Here is a 2,209-nt window from a genome sequence, read left to right as displayed (position 1 = left end):
TCAGAGGATTTCAAAACCCTCATTAAGTTACAGTTTTATCCCATTGAGTACGTGGAAGACCAGTGGATCCGGTGGCATTACTTCAGGCAAAAGCCAGGCCAAAGCATGCAAGAGTACACCATAGAATTCAGAAAGATGGCTATAATGTTGGGTATCTCTCTAAAGAACCCATATGTACTCCTCAAGTATTTGGGGAGTCGGCACTGCCATCTGCGTGAGCAAGTGATATTTTTCAAGCCCAAAATGGTGGACGAGGCTCGTGTACAGATAAAGTACCTGGAGAACATAGGCCTGAAAATAGCACAATCAAGTGGATCGAAGAAAAAGGAGCAACAAGATGTTTCTAAGGAGGGGAAGAAGAAACAAAAAGGGGGAAAGATAAAAATATGGCAGCCACAACACATAGTGCAAAGATCCTAGCAACCACTGCAACATTGATGGTCATAGATAGGAGAAGTGTTGGAAGTTGCATCCAGAGATAAACCCGAAGAACAAGAAGAAATATAATAAGAAGAAGAATATCATGACCATTGATTCGAGAAACCAAGTTGAAAGCAGCTCAGACGTGGATGAGAAGATAATTTGTACATCAATGCAGAAGGAGGTGAATCTGAGTAGCGTTCTGCAACATGAAGAGAAAGAAATGACCAAACTCTTCCATGTAAATATACAGGTCAAGAAGACGAAGATTGATCCAGGTTATCTTTTGTTTATAGATGCATGAAAAGAATTACATAAACAGTTTGTAGCTTAACCAAAGAGAAACTTAAATGTGCACATGTGAGAAGAAGAAGAAGAAACACATAAGCATGACAAGAAGACAAGAAGCTTGATAACGGAGTTCGTCCCTCTTGGACTACGTCTCCGGGCCCTGCTCGATCAATGGGGAGGCCTTCATTCATTAAAGAAAAATGGCATCAAAGAAGTACATTCATCAATTTACAAAATGGAGCATTATACCTCCATGCTGAAAAGTGCCTGAAAGTTGGAGAGCTCTGTTGCAGAAACTGACACTGCCAATGGATTCTCGTCGCCGAGAGGTGCAAAATCCATATAAAACTTGTCCAATTCTGAGACTAGACCAAAATCACCCTCCTGCAAAAATTCTGCTCAGGGAAAGTTCCACCAGTTTTCTAAGTGCTCAAGGTTCCGCCACCTAGTCTCGAAATTCGTTCCGCAGATCTCCTCCTCACTAAATGGTAAAGAATGAGTTTAAATAATGAAGTTATGGTTTACATTTACCAAACCCATAACCATTTACCATTTTTTTTATAAACCGTGCCAATTTAATATATATATAATATATATATATATATATATATTTTATATTTGATTGGAGAGTGGACACGTACCCATGGGGCCGCACTCACCCACCCCAATCTACGGTTGTATTAATCTGGCTGTACTGGTGGGGGCGGGACCACCACGTGGCTGCCCCCAACTACCATATCTTCGTGAATCTTTACCATATCCATTTCTTCGTTGGGTTTCACGTTGACTGTTTGGAACCTTGGCACGTTATTAACCTTGGCAACTTTGGTTATAACTTCGTTATGTGTGTTATGGCATGTGCCATAACCGGTTGGCATATAACGTATTGCCTCTTAATTCAACCATAATATCTTGCTTTTTTGTTATACCCTTTTAATAACCCTCCAATATATTTTATGGTTTTTGGATTAACCATATATGGTTTTTAATATACCCTTTTGATATGTGCCACTTAGTTTATACGTTGGTTTCCTTCTTCTTTCTTTTCTTTTCTTCTTTTCTTTTTGTTTTGTTTATATGGGTGTAACTATTATATGGTTTTTTATATATATATTTTTTGGGTTTGACTTTTATATATAGCTATTTTAATAATTATAAAACAAAATTTTGAAGATTTTTCAGCAAAAATCACATAGAGAAACTTTTGTCGACGCGTTTCGAACCAACTAGTGTGATTCATCATTAGGACAAGTTAAATGAGCAGATCTCGCTATGCACTATAAATAGATAGGGCAGAATATCCAATGACTCAAATTTCTCGATAAGGTAACGGCTAAAAAGACAATAGCTCGATTTGATAAAACAAATTTTGTCATACAGTTATTGATAATTCAAAATGATTTTTTGTTCTCTAGTGCAGGTCTAGAAGGCCACTGGAGGAATGCCAAGTGTCAAGCTGCCATGTGGGTCCCATGTGTTGACTGGGATGCCATGTGGC

This window comes from Pinus tabuliformis, chromosome 6 (genome assembly GCF_031772625.1).
Source record: "Pinus tabuliformis cultivar Carrire ecotype Pingquan chromosome 6, CPIR1, whole genome shotgun sequence".
NCBI lineage: Eukaryota > Viridiplantae > Streptophyta > Pinopsida > Pinales > Pinaceae > Pinus > Pinus tabuliformis.
Note: the sequence above shows the minus strand (reverse complement) of the source record.